The sequence below is a fragment of the Anolis carolinensis genome, chromosome 3 (assembly GCF_035594765.1).
Source record: "Anolis carolinensis isolate JA03-04 chromosome 3, rAnoCar3.1.pri, whole genome shotgun sequence".
In the NCBI taxonomy this organism is placed as follows: Eukaryota; Metazoa; Chordata; class Lepidosauria; order Squamata; family Dactyloidae; genus Anolis; species Anolis carolinensis.
In genome coordinates, this window is record NC_085843.1 from 29,045,370 (window position 1) to 29,064,371 (window position 19,002).

General features: G+C 42.7%; 1 pseudogene; it reads left to right on the forward strand.

Annotated features, from left to right (window-relative positions):
• Window positions 1-15,780, forward strand: part of LOC100565103 (tetratricopeptide repeat protein 9C-like) — a 32,813-nt pseudogene extending 17,033 nt beyond the window's left edge.
• Window positions 15,781-19,002: the final 3,222 nt, after the last annotated feature.

The following is a 19,002-nucleotide window of genomic DNA, read 5'->3' on the forward strand; positions in this document are numbered from 1 at the left end:
GGAATCCATTTACAATGGGGAAATTTGTGTTAGAGACAAATTAAAAGAGCAAATTATTTTCTACCAAAAAGACATACCAGGACAGGATATATTCTGCGTCTGGCATACCTAGAGAAAAAGCCTGTCAAAGCAAACCTGAACTGTGGCTGGTTTCAAGCTTATTATTTTAATATGAGCGACTTGTGAGGTGATGTGTCATGAGGAATGCCAAGGCAAAGAAAATTAATATATTTTTTTCCTCATCCAAACTTTTTATGTTAGATCACTTTCTGTTTTAGCCTGTTTTTGAGCAGAATCCTGAGGCATATTTCTGAAATATGTTTCCCTTATAGTCTTGGAACAATTCTGCCATTGTTCACAAGCACATTGTATATTATTCTAGCACATTTCCAAATCATAAATCAAAAGCCTATCAACATACATTAGGGAAATCCTCAATGTTTATGTGAGTTTTGTTTGAAATTGTTTTATCCTAATTACAAATCTTTCTACAGTGGTTTTATTAAAAGGACAAGTTTCACATGTAAATGTACTCCTGCGCTTGGTGGTCTTGTCATATTTTTAATATCCTTTAAAAAAATGTCCTGAATTTGCTTCCTGGCATCACACATACTTGAAAGGAGAAGAAGGAACATGTTGGCATTCAATAGCTTAAGCTGGTATTCTCTCTTTCTCTATGTCCCAAACAGTCTGCCAAGAAAGGACCATTTTATGCTGAACTTTATTAAGACAGTGTCAGATGCCAGTTTTTGTAAGGTTGCCAGAATGGTGTGAGTCCTCATATTGTACAAGAAGTCAAGTTTCAGGGCACAATGACATGCAAGTGCCCATTTTTATGCAAGATTTTTAAAAGTTACACGGGAGTCTGCAAATAAACCTTATTTTAAGGAAGTTAGAATGTATGTGATGGGAGGGAAGAAGAAATGAAGGCTGGTGGCTCCCACATCAATCTTTCTTGGAAAGGTTTCTCAGAGAAGACCCAATTTGTCAAGAATAAATAATTTTGGAACATTTATTATACTGTTAACCCTCACAAATGATAGAAGAGAAATAGTGTTAACCCCCACTTCATGCTCATCTCATGCTCTTTTTGCAGGTGTTGAGGGCAGGAGGAGAGTCCATTTGGTAGTTTAGGTAGGACAATAATGGAAGATGTATTCTAGCTATTGGGAGTGTTCACATCAATATTTTCATCATTTTGGGAGTGTGTGAGAAAGAGATCCTAATCACCATGCTTTTCTGCTGGGACAGATGTATTTGAGAGCTACTTGAATACTCTGAAGGGAACAGATCCCATTTGACCTTAATCATTGCCTAGGAAAAACCTTTGAATTAATGAGGTCCCCATGAATCACAGGCAATTTGAAGGCACATGTACACAGGCCTGGTCCAACATGGAAGCGGCTGAAGCTGCCGCTTGGGCGCATGTCGAAGGGGGGCGCTGTTGAGGCCTTGACAGCGCCCCCATGTAAATTTAGCACTGGTGTTTGTCCAGGTGCCGCCACCGCCACCGGGGACCATTGCTCGCCAAATGGCTGAACGAGGAAGGCCAGACTCCAGGAAGGCCTAGCTCTTCTAGGAAGGTCTCCCGAGAAGAGCCTGGCCTTCCTGGAGTCTGGCCTTCATTGTTCGGCCGTTTGGCGAGCGATGGTCCTTGGCAATGGCGGTGGCGGTGGGGACCATTGCTTGCCAAATGGCTGAACGAGGAAGGCCAGGCTCCAGGAGGTCCTAGCTCTTCTAGGGAGACCTCGTGAGGTCTCGCTAAGTCTCACGAGGTCTCCTGAGAAGAGCCTGGCCTTCCTGGAGCCTGGCCTTCCTAGTTCAGCTGTTTGGTGAGCGATGGTTCCCAGCGGCGGTGGCAGCGGAGACCATTGCTCACCAAACGGCCGAACGAGGAAGGCCAGGCTCCAGGAAGGCCAGGCTCTTCTTGGGAGACCTTGCGAGACTTCACGAGACCTCGCGAGGTCTCCCTAGAAGAGCTAGGCCTTCCTGGAGCCCGGCCTTCCTTGTTCGGCATTTGGCGAGTGATGGTCCCAGCCGCCCCAGCTCTCAGGTATTGGTTTGTGTGAGCGGGGGGGGGGGGGGGCACCAAATTTTTTTGGGGGGGGCGCAAAGATTTGGTTTGCCTACCCCCCAAAATTACCTAGGGCTGGCTCTGCATGTACACAAGTGTATTTGAATTATATTTTTGTCCCTGGGGGCTTCAGTGGACTCAGGGAGACTTCAGGAGATGCATAGTAGGACCTCAAGGGCAGTCTGGACCAGATTTTCCACACCTCTATTTAAGGTATTTAAAAAGCTTATTGAAATAAAATCCAGTTAATTAGAGTTGCATAATAAAAGGCTGGGCAGATGAAGTTTCCTACTCATCAACACTATCTTTCTTTGAACTCTAGAGATAGAGAGAGAGAAATACAAGGGATGGGAAAGTGTATAGGTTCCCAGTATTCCCCAGTGAGAACTGCTGTCTCCTGTGTCAGTGGAAAAGTACAGAATCCACTTCTGTCTTTATTTATTTATTACAACATTTATATCCCGCCCTTCTCACCCGAGAGGGGACTCAGGGCGGCTTACAATAAACACACATATAAAAATTACACAATACACTATAAATCAGATTAAAAATTATTAACTTACATCAACATTCATAAAAACATTCTAAAATACAAATGGGTGTGTTCAAGTTCAAAAGACTGGGTATGTCCATTGAGTTCTGGCGTACATAATAATAATTAGTAGGCTTGCTCAAATAATTCGATTTACCCGTTATTAATTCGTTACTTTCGTTACTTTTGAAGCAATATACGGCCTTGATTGTCCACACATCTGGATATCGCGGTTTCGAACCGCAAGAGGCCATTTTTTGTTATGTCGTCGTTTTTTTCGTTAGGAAAAAAAGCTTTTGCAAATCACCCAAACTCCCACCATTCCTAACAGCCTCAGGCCCTTTCCTTTTGCCCCTCAGCAAAAGGGGTGTCACGGGCTCAGCCAATGGGAGGGGGCGAGGGGGAAGGAGGCCGAGGAGGAGGAGGAAGACGGAGGGGGGAAATGGCCGCCGCCGCCGCCTCGCCTCAGCTCAGGCCTGGTGTCTCTCTGTGAGGCGGGAAGGTGGCGGATGGAGCCGGGAATGGAGAGACCGAGAGAGACAGAGACATGCAGAGATGGAGGCTGGAGCGGGGCCCGGCGGTGAGGAGGAAGAGGCCCGGGATGCGAGGGGGTGTGGGCCAGGCCCGTCCTCGGCTGCTCCCGGGGAGGGAGGGAGGGAGGACTACGACTCCCAGGGGCCCAGATTCGCACCCTCCCTCCCCCCAATACAGGTCTCCATACGACGCTACATGAACTTGAATGGATACTGTGGTTGTGTTGTCGAAAGCTTTCACGGCCGGGATCGCACTGTTGTGGTATGTATTCCGGGCTCTATGGCCATGTGCCAGAAGCATTCTCTCCTGACGTTTCACCCACATCTGTGGCAGACATACTCAGAGGTTTTGACGTCTGTGCGAAGCTAGGCAAGTGGGGTTTATATATCTGTGGAAGGTCCAGGGTGGGAGAAAGAACTCTTGTCTGTGGGAGGCAAGTGTGAATGTTGCAATTGGTCACCTTGATTAGCATTGAATAGCCTTGCAGCTTCAAAGCCTGACTGCTTCCTACCTGGGGGAATCCTTTGTTGGGAGGTATTAGCTGGCCCTGATTGTTTCCTGTCTGGAATTCCCATTTTCTGGGTGTTGTTCTTTTACTGTCCTGATTTTAGCTTTTCTGTAGCTAAAAATGCATATAAAATTGATTCTATAGGGAGGATAAATGATTGGATTTCAACTCCTACAGCTTGGCTTTCTCTGCCAATAATGGTACCATACCAAACTAAACCTCCCAAGATTCTGTAGCAGTGAGCCATCTTGGATATTGTAAGGGATTTATTATTATTATTATTATTATTATTATTATTATTATTATTATTATTATTATTATTAGACCTTGCTCCCAGGAAGGTGCCTTCGCTGTGGCTCCCAACATATCTATCTACCTTTCCACATATTCTCCACATTGTGTGTATGTGTATGTATATTATATATACATGAGCCCCGATGGCGAAGTGTGTTAAAGCACTGAGCTGCTGAACTTGCAGACCGAAAGGTCCCAGGTTCAAATCCCGGGAGCAGAGTGAGTGCCCGCTGTTAGCTCCAGCTTCTGCCAACCTAGCAGCTTGAAAACATGCCAATGTGAGTAGATCAATAGGTACCGCTCTGGCGGGAAGGTAATGGCACTCCATGTAGTCATGCCGGCCACATGACCTTGGAGGTGTCTATGGACAACACTGGCTCTTGGGCTTAGAAATGGAGATGAACACCAACCCCCAGAGTCAGACATGACTGAACTTAATGTCAAGGGATACCTTTACCTTTACCTATACACACACACACACACACACACACACACACACACACACACATATGCAGGGACTATATATATATATATATATATATATATATACACAGTATATACCACACACACACCAATTTAACAAAGTTTCAGCCACAAAAACAAAGTTTCTGAAGTAGAACAATGACTTTCACAGTAAAGACAACCCAATTTAACAGGAAATAAGACTTTCAAACCAGGAACAGATTTCTGCAATTATTAAAAATGGTTTATTATAAAAGCTATGAAAATTCGCCAAAAATCAGAGGATAAGGGAAACGTTCCAAATTTTGGTGAGCTATCAGTGTTAAATGTGTTCTACCACTGTATCAAGTTGGAAGAAGATCACTCAAAAAATGAGGGCGGGAGAGTCCTGTAAAATCTCCCCTCGCGCTGTTTTTTTTGGTCACTGCGCATGCGCGTCCGCCATTAACGAATTAATTTAGAAAATAACGAATTTTCGTTAATTTCGAATTTTTTGGGGGGCAAAATTCGGAAATGACATCAGAAACGAAACGCTGGCGCCCCCTACTTTTGAAACGAGTTTAGAATCAATTTTTTCATGGATTGCTCAAGCCTAATAATTAGCGCTGCTGATTCTGACTTCAGTCTGACTTTTAATGAAACTAACATTTGTGCTCAACCTATTCCACAGCTCTGTGAAACTCCAGATTAAACCTAGAGCAGAATATTCTTTAGCACAACAGATCTGACATATACTGGTTTGTTGATACAGAGAAGGCTATAAGGAATTAGTTCACCTCTTTCTCCTCCTAACTGCAGTGATACTGCAGCATGTGATAAAAAATTGTCTTCAAGGGAAGTTGTAATTATGGAATAGCTCTCATGTAACTTTTGCTTACTTTTGCCTTAGGGATACAGAGGGGAAAATTGCTCAAGAAGCATCACTTTGCCAAAAATAGGCACAAGACACTATTACTTACTGCATGTATAATTTATATGATTCTATTTGCCATAAATGTCAATTTATCTTTATCTATTTAATACAGCTACTAGCTATATTGATTTAAAGTTACACTGTGGCTCTTATGTCAGTATAAAACATTACTGGAAAACATGGCTTTGCTTTCAAAATAATTCTGTAGTATTAATGTGTATCAGGTAGCATCACAGAGGACTGCATGTGTACATGAATGTGTGCATAACATTGAACTGCCCTACATTTAGTAAATGTTGGTAGCTCCTGGTCCCAAATGAATTTTGTGAATGTCTATATGTGTGTGTGTGTGTTCATTTATCAACGTTGTTTTGGACATTTTGGCTGTTAACATTCATATGACAATAGCATTATCAATCTTATTTTAAATATTTCTTATCCCAGTTTAGATGAAGTATCTTGCTCTTATAAACTATGTTTTATCATACTGTAAAGGAGACATGTAAAAGCTGATGATACACACCGATTCCTAGATTCTTGGACAGAATTTGAATAATGGATGTTTCAAAATTTCATTCAGTAGGTAAAGATTAAGTCTAGTTGTGTCTGACGGGGGGTTGGTGCTTATCTCCATTTCTAAGCTGAAGAGCCGCGTTGTTCGTAGATACCTCCAAGGTCATGTGGCCAGCATGACTGCATGGAGCACTGTTATCTTCCCGCCGGAGCGGTACCTATTGATCTGGTTTAATGTTTTATCTGATTTGTGCTGTCGTGTCTGGGCATGGCCCCATGTAAGCCGCCCCGAGTCCCTCCGGGGAGATGGGGCGGGATATAAGAATAAAATTATTATTATTATTATTATTATTATTATTATTATTATTATTATTATCTACTCACATTTGCATGTTTTTGAACGGCTAGGTTGGCAGAAGCCGGGACTAACAGCGGGAGCTCACCCCACTCCCTGGATTTGAACCACCGACCATTTGGTCAGCAAGTTCAGCAGCTCAGGAGTTTAACCTACTGAGCCATTAGGGGCTGGTGTTCATTCAATATTACCTCGTACACTGTGAATCTAGAGTTGTTGTCATTATCACCATCATCATCCATCATCATCACCATCGCCATCACAATAGCAAGTTGTTATTGATTATAAACCTGATTTATCTATTTGAATCTCTTTAGGATGAAATCATACCTGGGGGAAAAAATACCTATGTGTTGTTGTCTCTTTTCAAAAGATGGAAAAATGAAGGTTTAATAGTTAGTTCTGCCTGCACAATTAAGAAGGACTGTGAAGAATAGGGTTTTTTATTTTTTTTTTTTAAAAAAAATCTCATTTTCAGCAATTGAGTTGGTATCACAATGACAGGACATTTGGTGAAGCAATTGCCAACCTGCGTGAGCATTCTCCCCCCTCCAGCTGAAGATAGAGATAAGGGATGCATTGCTTTTTGATGAAGTTTCTGACATTTACAAACAAAAAATTCTTTACACAAAACAACCATCTTTGCCCTTTCTGAAGCAGAGCATGAGCACACAGCAAGCCCAGAAGAACTGTACGGCTGATGAAATATGCGATTGATGGAAAGACTTTGGGAAATGGTAAAAATGATTAAAATGAGTATAATTTTATTTTATTATATTATTATAGTTGCTGTAGTTTTTGTGTCAACATTGTTCTTCCAGATGCAAGCATTTCCTGTCAAAAAGGCCTGGAAATACCTTGCCATCTTGCAGGTGAGCGGAATATGTGGTTTATTGTATAAGAGACAAAAGGAGGAAGAAAAGAGATTTACATCATAATTTAAAAGCAAAGACGTGGGAACCTATCAAGTTCAATTTTCCTTTGATACTCATGTTTCCAGGGTTAAGTCAATCTGTAACTCGACATCGGATCACAAATTATTATTTTCATTCTATACAAAAGTCTATTTTTGGGAATACAATGCACTTTTAATTTATGCACTTTCCACACACTTCAAATCTCCACTTTTAAAGGTGATTTCCCATCTGAATAAAAATGATTGTGCACATTTTTCTGAAATATGTATATTTTGCACTTTTTCCCATTCATATAAATGACATTTTGTTGCGCACATTTCAAAATATAATAATTTATTTTGCAGTAACCTTGATCTTTCATGATTTCAAAATCTGTATGTGGTCAAATAACTTCACTGAAGCCCCAGACGTTCACAACCATGAAGCCACAAGGGAGATGCCAGCTAGAGAATTCTGAGAATGTTGGTCCCCAAAAAGTAACCTTTGAACTGAGAAAGTATTAGTATGATCCATTAGGAAACTGAATGCTGGGAAACAAATTATGTTTTTTAAACTGTTTGTGTATAGCAGTACCTTGTAAACTGTGTGTTAAACTATATTGTGCAACTGAATTTATGTGCATGACTGGTGAAAGGCCAAAAGAATTGCAAACAGAGGGAAGATTATTGGTGATTGGTGATGTTTTTTACTGGGATAATTGTTTTATTGCTTTGTTACTGTTATTTGTTTGTTTTATCGGGCCAGGCCCCATGTAAGCCACCCCGAGTCCCTTCGGGGAGATGGGGCGGGGTACAAAAATAAAGATGATGATGATGATGATGATGATGATGATGATGATGATTATAAAGGCGATCCTGGTGATTGGTGATAGTCCTGACTGTCATGGAGCCAGATCCCAGGGCTGAATTTCCAAGCCCTGAATCTGACTTCATAACATAAACAATCCTGCAAGCACCTGGCGGGAGAAGATAAAATGAGCCTGGGAACTCAGGGTTGAAAGTATAAACAATTATAATTGATGTAGTGTGTGGGAATGGTAGTAATGTGATCCAGGGGGTGGGATTTGATGATGATATTTGCGTGTGGTATTACGTTGCATCAGAAGTGATAAAATTAGATGTATGTAAACATTAGGTCATTCTCGACTTTTCCAAAGTCATGTATTCTTCAATAAAGATTGGATTTGAGAGCAGCTATCTTTGATCTGCGTTCAGACTGGTCCTTTGAAGTGAGCCCGACATTTAAGTCGAGAATGCCGTTCTCACCCTCCTGCGGAATTCGCAGTGAAGTGATAATGAGTGAAGAAGGAGATCAAAGCCCAAATGGGGCAGGGAGGCCTTTGCAAGGGGCCCGGCCGAAGAGAGAAGAGACGCTGCAAGCCATAGCTTCCTCTACGGGGTACCCCAGGCCGAACGGCGTGACCCAGAGGATTCCCAGGGGAGGAAGAGGCGTCTCTGCGGCTGCGGAAACCAGTTGGGGATCTGGAGGAAGCATGCCGGAGACCGTGGCCCTGCGGTTATCCATCCTGGAAACTAATTTATCCAGGCTGTCGGAAACCGTGGGGAGGTTGGTGCCACTATTGGAAGAGAATCTCCAAAAGGAACCCATCCGATATGGCGCCGAGAGAGAGCCAAGTAAAGAAGGAGATTGGAGCCAGAGGGGCCAGCGAGCGTCAACGCAGAGTCCCGTGGCGGCAAGGGACGAGGGAGATGAGGAATACTGGCAGGAGCTGGAGTTCCGAGACAGAATGGCGCGCGAAGTGGAGCGCCAGCGAGCTCTGGGAACTCTGAGGCCGCCATCTCCAACAGAGCTCCCAACCCCCCGGATGGGCGTCGGGGTGGAAAGGCCACTGGGGCCAGGGATCGGGTCCAGTGGATTTGCAGACGAAGGCGGAGAGGAGCGGGGGATCCAGGAAGAGGAGGAGGATGTGCCGTACGACGAGGAAAGGCGAGATGAGGGGGCTACAGCGAGGCCAGTATGCGGATGGGCGGAAGGGCCGACAGCGGCGGCAGACTTTCAGGAGCCGCGCAGAATGACCACCGGAGTGGGGCGCGGCGTGTTCCAAGGAGCCGCCCGAGGAAACCTGATGCAACCCTTCCCCATGCCTCCCAGACAGCATCAACGGGCCGCAGAATGGATGCCAAGAAGGGAAGATCTCAAACTAGAATACGGAGGGGAATCAGATGGACTGAACTTTTTTCTAATTAGCATCAGAGGATACATGGAAGACAATGCACACACATTCCCCTCCGAAGCAAGCAGGGTTCGAGCCATCGGCAACACACTAAAGCGAGGAGCAGCCAGCTGGTATGTGCAGCTACATGCCAGACGCGACCCATGCCTGAGGTCAGTGCCCCGCTTCCTCGCCGCGCTGGAAACCCGGTTCAGAGACCGGCTAGAGCAATTGAGGGCTCGAGACCAGCTGAAAGGAATAAAGCAGAGAGACAAAACAGTGCCCGAGTACGCAGAGGAATTCCTCCACCTCGCGGAAAGGGTACCAGAGTGGTCTGAAGTGACCAAAGTGGAATTATTTAAAGAGGGACTACGCCCCGAGATTTTCAGCTGGGCAGCGCACAGAGATGACCCCGAAACGCTCCAGGGATGGATTCATCTAGCGGGGCGCGTCGAATCCACCCTGGCCCAAGTAAAGCGCTTCAGGAGCAGCAGCGGCCAGCAAAGACCGGTGGCGAGAGGTCGAGGAGAAACGAGGAAGCAGGAAAGACCCGGAGGGAGGCCGGGGATTCCCTCCAGAGGAGACGACAACAAACCTAAACCGGGATGCTTTGTATGTGGGAAGACGGGCCATCGGGCAGCAGAATGCTGGGCCCGGAAGGGGGAGCCGCCAAAACCCCCAAAGCCCAAGCCAGCAACCGGGAGGCGCGCGGAAGAGGAGGCGCAAGCCCCAGAATCTTCAAAAAAACTGGTGAGTCGGGACAAACGCATGATAGTAGTGCCAATCTGCCTCTCGGGGCTAGAGAATCGGGCCACCTGCAAGGCATTTGTGGATTGTGGTTGTTCTAGAAATATTATAACTCCGGAATTAGCAGGAGCGCTGAAATGCCAGCAGATGGCGCTTGACTCCCCAATTGCATTTTCGCAGCTAGATGGATCAGTCGCTGCTGGGGAAGTATCTACAAAGGAAATACGGGGGGTCCCATGTAAAATAGGCAAATGGGAAGGAAGAATATCCTTTGTGATAGCCCCTATTGCCACATACCACGTAATATTAGGGATACCATGGCTCGAACAGGCAAATCCTGAAGTAGATTGGAGAGGAAAGAGCCTAGCATTCAAAGAACAGCAGACGCAATGGGAGATAAGCAAAATTGCAGAAGAGGAGGACGAGGAAGATGAAGGTGAAATAGACCCACAGCTATTGCCACCTGAATACAGAGACTTTGTGGATGTTTTCAATCAGAAAGAGGCCAGTAAATTGCCTCCCAAAAGGAATATAGAAGTAGAAATTGAAATAACCCCAGGAGCAAACTTACCAAAACCAAAAGTGTATCCCATGTCTGTGCAGGAGAAGGAGGAATTGAGGAAATATATTGATAAAAACCTGGCGCGAGGCTTCATTAAGCCATCCAACTCTCCTCTCGGGGCCCCAGTGTTATTTAGGAGAAAGAAAGACAACTCCCTACGATTGTGCATTGATTATCGAAATTTAAACGCAATTACTAAGGACAATAAATACCCTATGCCCTTAGTAAAGGATTTAATTACCGTATTGAAGAAAGGGAGCATATTTACTAAACTGGATTTAATTGAAGCGTATCATAAATTAAGAATCAAACCGGAGGATACTTGGAAAACTGCATTTTCCTGCGCATTCGGCCATTTTGAATATAAAATTTTGCCTTTCGGTTTAAAAAATGGAGGCGGTTGCTTTATGCAGCTTATAAATGAAATACTACACCCATTGTTGTACAGAGGGGTATTCATATTTCTTGATGATATCTTGATCGTGAGTGAAGATAAGGAAAAGCACGTAAAATTGGTCCGGGAAGTTTTGCAGAGACTAAGGGAAGCAAAGCTGTACGCAAAACTGTCCAAATGTGAATTTAATAAAACTCAAATTGACTTTCTGGGGTATCGGATATCTCCAGAAGGGCTAGCTATGGATCCAGCTAAAGTATCAGATGTGAAAGAATGGGGAGTGCCTCAAACAAGGAGGCAATTGCAATCATTTCTGGGGTTTGCAAATTTTTACAGACCCTTCATAAAAGGCTTCGCGCAAATAACCGCACCCCTTACTGAACTTTTAAAAACAAAAGGGAAAGGGGAGACAGCAAAAGTAAAAGCTCCTGGCGCCAGACTAAGTTGGACGCCAGAATGCCAAAAGGCATTCGAAACCCTAAAAGAATGCTTCACAGAAGGACCCATCCTAAAACACCCCGATATCAGGAGCCCTTTCATAATCCATTGCGATGCCTCAGACTGTGCGTACGGGGCAGTACTATTGCAAAAAGATCAAAATGGGAACTTAAAACCCTGTGGATATTTGTCCCGGAAGTTCAGCGAAACTGAAAAAAGTTGGCCAATATGGGAAAAAGAGGCATTAGCCATATTAAAAGCCTTAGAATGCTGGCGACACTTCCTCGAAGGAAGCGGAATCCCATTTGAAATTTGGTCTGACCATAAGAACCTCCAGTATTTAAAATCTCCTAGAAAATTATCTCCCAAACAAATTAGATGGGCGCAATACTTCAGCAGATTCGATTTCCAATTAAAGTTTTTTCAAGGGAAGCAGAATGTCTTGGCAGATGCTCTTTCACGCATGCCTCAACACGAAGGCATAACCACAGCAAAAGAGGGGACAATATTCTCTGACAAACAATGGGGCTTAGCTGTCAGGACAAGAGCACAAACCCAAAAGGAGAACACGGCTTTTGTTGAACTCGGCGGGGAAGATAATTGGGGAAATGAACTGAAACAGTCTTATGAAGGAGATCAATGGATCGCATCCAACGCAGAAAAGGGGGAGCAGAAGGGGGGATTTTGGTTTGTAAACAAGAAACTGTATATCCCAGCAATATTAAGGATTAAGATTTTGCATCGTTTTCACAACAACCAGAGCGCTGGTCATACAGGAATTACAAAAACAACAAAGGCAATAGCAAAACATTGTTGGTGGCCAGGAATGAGGAAGGACATAAAGAATCATGTTGTTCAATGTGATGATTGTGCCAGAAATAAATCGAGAGGAGGGAAGCCTATGGGATTATTACAAACGGTAGCGGAACCTACCAGACCTTGGGAATGTGTAGCTATGGACTTTGTGGGGGAACTGCCGGTTAGCAAAGGACATCGTTATATTTGGACAGTATTAGACCTGTTTTCTAAACAGGCCCACTTTATAGCGCTGACGAAACTACCATCGGCCGAGAAACTAGCTGAACTGTACATAAATCATATTTACAAACTGCATGGATGTCCCAGTAGAGTGGTCAGTGACAGAGGAGTACAATTCACAGCAAAATTTTGGGAAAAATTCTTGGAAATGCTAGGAGCAGAAAGGAGTCTAAGTTCTGCTTTTCACCCCATGACAAACGGGGCGGTAGAACGTACTCAGCAGACGCTTGGGCAGTTCCTTCGAATGTACTCTAACATGAGACAAAATGACTGGTCTAGGTGGTTGGCTTTTGCGGAACTAGCTTTTAATTCGACTATACATTCAGCAACAAATAAAACCCCCTTTGAAGTAGTTTACGGGTATGAAATACAGCCTTTACCCCAGTTGCCAAGATGGACAGAAAATGAGGAAACAGAGGCAGGGAAATGGAAAACGCAAATGCTAGAATGCTGGAGTCAAGTGACTGCATCCTTAAAGGAAGCACACAAAAAGTATAAAGCGTTCGCAGACAGAAAGAGGGTGGAAGGCGATAAATTAGATAAAGGAGATCTAGTGTGGTTAAGTACCCAAAACATCAAATTGGGGCTACCTTCAAGAAAACTGAGCCCCAAATATATTGGACCATTCAGAATACAGGGTGTTATCAATGAAGTAACTTTCCAGTTGGCATTGCCAAAAAGTTTAGGGAAAATACACCCAGTATTCCATCGCAGCTTACTGAAAAAGTATATGGGGACTTTGGACAAAATGGACACATAGAGTTATTGTTTGATTTGTTTCAGAACTATGATGAAAGAAGAACCGAAGAGGAGGACGAAGAAAACGAGGGCGCCATGTCATGGAGCCAGATCCCAGGGCTGAATTTCCAAGCCCTGAATCTGACTTCATAACATAAACAATCCTGCAAGCACCTGGCGGGAGAAGATAAAATGAGCCTGGGAACTCAGGGTTGAAAGTATAAACAATTATAATTGATGTAGTGTGTGGGAATGGTAGTAATGTGATCCAGGGGGTGGGATTTGATGATGATATTTGCGTGTGGTATTACGTTGCATCAGAAGTGATAAAATTAGATGTATGTAAACATTAGGTCATTCTCGACTTTTCCAAAGTCATGTATTCTTCAATAAAGATTGGATTTGAGAGCAGCTATCTTTGATCTGCGTTCAGACTGGTCCTTTGAAGTGAGCCCGACACCTGACAATTCCTGCTCAGAGTTGGAGAACCTAAAGGGAAATCAATCTTGGGGTCCTCTGTTTCACCAATGGAGTTGTGAGTCCTGAAGAGAGTGACTCAGCACTTGGAAGCAAAGAAGAAAAATGAATGTTTGCCCTCTATATTTGTGGGTTTAACTTCTGAATTTGATTATTTTTGGATTTGATTAATATAGTTTCTCTAGAAATCTCTAAGTATTTCATCTGATTGGGCATAAAAGCAATAGATTAGATAATCGTCTTCTTAGCATGATGTTTAATGTTGCTTTATCTCCAAATGATCTGGAGAACTTACTTACCCCCATCCTTGTGTTTCTACACACTTAAGAAATGGGCTTTAACAGGGAAACCACGGAATGATCTTTTGTTTTCTGATGGGCTCCATGGGGCTCTGTGCTTTGAGTATATAGAAATGCTTGAAGAGATACCATGGGATGAAGTCATTTGTCTTCCATAGCCACTCTATGATCAATTTCCATTAAACTGGAAGTGTTCTCACAGTAATAAAGGAAGTGTTCTTTAATTTGCCTACTTCTCATTTTCAGAGAGCCCTATAGTTGCCCTTCTTTTGCACATAATGATTCACAGGCTGCAGAAGGAAAGCTAAATGGGATGCAGAATAGTAGCATAAAAGAACCAAAAGACTGCTCTTTGGAAAACAGTTATCTGTTATCCTAAGGGATGTATTTCCTGGCTGGATTATGAAGCCCAGATCTTGATCCTGAGAGCCTTTGTTGTATCCTAGAGAACCATGAAACCTGACTGTGTGCTTGTTTAGCTTGAAATCCCATATTTGGATGTGGATTAAGTTCTTGGTGTGCCTCCTGGAATGGAAAGACTGTGGACATTAGTTTGCCTGAATTACTAAACAATATTTTGGGATCTTTGCTGTGCCATTGAACTTGGGACTTTGCTTTATAACTCAGCCATGTGCTATCTTTATGTTTTGTAGCTGAACATTGAAGAGACTAAGTGTTTAAGTTAGTGCTTTAAATAAAGCTTGTGTTGGCACAATCTAGGTATTGTTTGATTAAACTCTGCCCTCATTATTTAGCAGAGTCCTGGAATATGACGCCACAGTCCCAGAGAGCCCTATACTCCTAACCACCACAAATATGAAGGGCCTATTGAGCAATAATTATTGTTTCTGACACTTCTTTGGGCAGAAGTCCTTCTTCATGTCATACATTGCTTTTCTTTTCAAAAAAGTTATACCAGCAGGATGCCTAGTGTCTTTTTATTTTAATGTGTCAAGACAACAAAATCTCCTCTAACTCAGGACAGGCACACATTTGCCAAAATATACAGTGATTGAGATAAGGACAGGTATTCTTCTTGTCTCTGTTCCTTCCAACTAGGAACCTGACCACAGAATTCCACCAGGAAATGTTAGCTGAAGATACTTCTCTTATCCTTACCTGAAGTATGTTTTGCTTTAATGCTGAATTTCGTATAGATGTGCTAGGTAGCTAGGACCCTGTATATTATCTGGCATGTGAATAAGCCTCAGAAGTGGTTTTCACTCAAGGATCTGTTGATAGCTCCTTCCAGCACTTAATATTCTGCCTGGATTGTGACCACTAGAAATTTTGAGAAGCAATAGCTCGTAAATATGAGTTACAACCCAAGCTTTCAAGGAGGAAGGCAATCACCATTACAAAGAAGGGTGTTTCCAGGATGCCACTGGGCCTTGCTGCAGATGAAAGGGATGGATCCCAGTATCCTTTCTCCTTTTCAGGCATTCGGTGCAGAGAGACATTCCATGACTCCTGTCCAAAAGAGCATTCCTCCACCACGTCCAAAGAGACTGCTATAACAATACGGCTGCCTGCCTCCTTCAGATGCAACATGTCATCTGTGAGTGAATGAAAGAGTGCAGCCTAAAGGTCCAGGAAAGACAGTGAAAATGAATGTGAAAGGTTTGTATCATGGTCAAATGGCTTTCTACTATTTGCAGGATTATGATCGAGCATGGCAGTATCTCCTGGCAGCAACAAATTAGCAACCCAAAGATGCCAATGTGAAGTGTTACCTGCAGCTAACAGAATCCCAGCTGAACAGCTACCATCATAAGGAAAAACGTGTATATGGGGATGTTCGGCGAGAGCTGATGGATTCTCCTTGGAAGTATCTATAGATGCAACATAGTGCCCAATTTCTGATGCTTCTCTACATGGTTATTGGCTGTGGAAGATATGCAGTGCTTTGAAAAATACATGTTTAATCACCAATGTAACTGTTACAGATATGAACCTCTGTTATACGTTTCAGTTGAACAGATTATGGATAGATGGCAACAGCCCGAATTTGAATTTGATTCTTTCACTCCACTGCAGGTGAAGGCTTTGATAAATGTTCTGTTTTCATGCTTCCCCACACCTTGTAAGTTCATAAAATAGCATGATAAATTTAAAAATAAATGAATAAATATGAATTACATTTTGTCTGTCTTATCTCTTTAATCCAGGTCTCAGTGAAATCCATTGGCAGAAGATGTAAGTACTTTACTCAAACATTTGACATCAGTTTTATGCATCTACATTTATCTTACAAATGAAAACACGGGAAAACTTCTGTTGTAGTCTGTTGATCTGATACCTGTTTTTTTATTAAAAAAATATTCCCCCTACTACAGACAAGCATATGTTTCTTTCTTATACTAGAATTGACTCTTGTTAATAATGAGTAATTGATGGTTTTGTATATGAGATTTTTCTGCTGTATGACAACGTGTTTCCTTGAGTAAAATTTCCTGTAATTTTGTTCTATGTTTCTACACATTGCATTCAATGTCATATATATGTGTGCGTGTGTGTTTGTGTGTGTGTGTGTGTGTGTGTGTACTCCCCTTCTACCTTCCCTTAGGAGGAAGTAAGATGTTTTGTTTTAATTGAAATTCCAAGGATGGATAAAGCAAAGTTCATTCTCTTTATGTAATATACGCAACTAACTTCTGCTAGCCATTAGTTCTGCGGAGTTGAGGTTGGCATTTGATGCATTTCCTTCAGCTATGCTAACGGTATTTGAGAAAGGATTCGGAGTCTTACAAACAATAACATCCCCCAGGTGAAGCCAGAAAGATCTGCTCAAGGTGAACTCCTGCCCTTTACTTGACACATGCTTTTGAGGGTGACGTGCAGTGCAGTAGCACAAGCCAGACGTCTGGTATGCCATCTGTGTCTTTTTTTGCCCATGATTTGTGGAGTCTGGGGAAATACGCAACTACTGTGCATTGTGGAAGGCTTTCATGGCCAGAATCACTAGGTTGCTGTGGGTTTTCTGGGATGTATGGCCATGTTCCAGGATCATGTCAGGATAGAATGCTTCTGGAACATGGCCATACAGCCTGGAAAACTCACAGCAAACCAACTACCATGCATTCTTACTATATAATTTCTACTTCTGGGGCCACAAGTGACATCATATTTTCCCTTGTCTAATCCCGAGATAGTTTTAGGAAAGCAAAGCTATGAAGGTGAACCAAAGAAGAACTGTAGTGAATCAAGTTTACTGATAGAACATCATGCTTTCATCACTGGTCAACCAGAAGCCTAAGAAGTTTGCAGATAGGGCATGAAAAAGCAAATAGTTTTTTGTGTGAAGTTGTCCATCGTAAATGACATTATTCACTCAGTGGCACAGTGCTTCTGAACATGGTTTCATATTGTCACTGCTAACCACGCTCTGAATTTGCTGGTACTCCTTGAAAGAAATTCAATTCAGTGTCCATCGGCTAATCTTTTTGCAGTGATTTCCACACAGTAACAGTTTGTGTAGAAACTGTTGACATTCATTTTCACTGTATGACCCTGGGTTCTAACCTATTTAAAACCAACATAGCATTAAAGAAGAAAAAGATAATGGCAACAGAGTTCTGTTGTTTTTTCACTTTGTAAGCAGCAGTGCATTTCTTCATGTATTAGTTTTGCGACTCATTATGCAACTGGAGATTGTGTTCTGTTCTCCCTTTGCATTAAGATCAGAATGAAGTTTCTTAAAGTACAGCATTGATCCAATGACACCATGTACAACAGAGGCCCCCAAACTAAGACCTGCAGACTAGATACAGCCCTCCAAAGTCATTTACCTGACCCCCCTCTAAACTTTAGAGTTAGGGTCACCCTAACTCTGAAATGACTTGAGGGCACACAACAACAACAACAACAACAACAACAACAACAACCCTAATTAACTTGACTATCTCATCAGCCAAAAGCAGACCCACACTTCCCACTAAAATACTGGTAAGTTTATGTTGGTTAAAATTGTTCCTCATTTTAAATATTGTATTGTTTTTTCATGTTTTTGCACTGCCAATAAGATACATGTAGTGTATCTTATTGGCATAAGATACATAAGAATTATGTAAGATACATAAGAATTAGTTCATGTTTTTTCAAATTATAGTCCAGCCTCCCAACAGTCTGAGCTGACCCTCTGCTTGAAAAGTTTGAGGACCCCTGATCTATTCCCTTACAACATATGTTCTATTCATATATATACATAACCATGCATCATCAATGAAAATTTAGACAAAATAAAACATTGTAAACAATAACATAGTGATTAAATGAAAACCACCATATAAAAGCAAAACAGAGATCAAAATAAAAGGAGAACAGGGCTAAAGTGCGAGGAGTGTATAATTATGAACCTGATGAAGTTTGATTGAAGATTTGGAGGTGAGATTATTTCCAACTGAAGGAGCAGAGAAAAATACATCAGACAGGGTGATTGTCAATGATGGGGCCTGTCATTGTAATCAATTATTGAAAAGCACACCGGAAGAGCCAAGTTTTAAAATCTTTCCTAAAGGCTGGCAGGGTGGGTGCTTGCCTGATCTCCCTGGGAAGGGAGTTCCAGAGCCAAGGGGCTACCGCGGAGAAGGCCCTCTCCCTCGTCCTCACAAGTCGTGTTTGTGACGGAGGCAGGAGTGAGAGAAGAGCTTCCCCCGAAGATCAAAGAGATTGTGCAGGTTCATAGGGAGAAATGCGATCATGAAGGCCGGCGGGTCCCAAACTGTAAAGCTTTTCTCTCCTCTCCCAACCAACTTTCTCCCTTTGTCTTCAGTGTACACCAACTGCTGAAAGCTGAGTTCAACGTATAAAAGTACTTTGCATTCTATTAACTCAGCAGGGAGAAGAGAAAAAGATGGGCTAGAATCTTACCCTTCCCAGTAGGTTAAAGGCAAACGCAAACTGCTGAAGCCTTTCCAAGCTTGTTTGGTTATAAATAATATTTGGCATCTGGGCTATACTCTGATTTTGCTTGGCTGCAAGTATCCTAGATTTCATCTATGGAAAGGTTGGAGAGTAGGCAACCAGAAGTTAACT